We start from the raw sequence: 269 nt of genomic DNA, 5'->3' as shown, positions 1-269 counted from the left end.
ATTTCGAAGCACACATGAAAAGGTCTCCTTTTAAATTTTTACCCAGCTCTAGTATTAAATATGAGCCTTCGACGCATTTAGGAGATTTGGTTGGCAAATAATGGAGCTATAAGTGTTTGAAAATCCTGTACAGTGCATGTGCAGTCCACTGGCTCCAGACATACATCTACAATCTGGAGTTGTGCAGCCTGAAATAAACACAGCTGTGTTTATCTGAATGTGTGATCCCATGTACATGGTAGAAAGTTCAAATAAATGCACTCAGTGCG

This window comes from Anser brachyrhynchus, assembly GCF_964034855.1.
Source record: "Anser brachyrhynchus genome assembly, chromosome: 7".
NCBI lineage: Eukaryota > Metazoa > Chordata > Aves > Anseriformes > Anatidae > Anser > Anser brachyrhynchus.
This window is presented reverse-complemented; position numbering follows the sequence as displayed.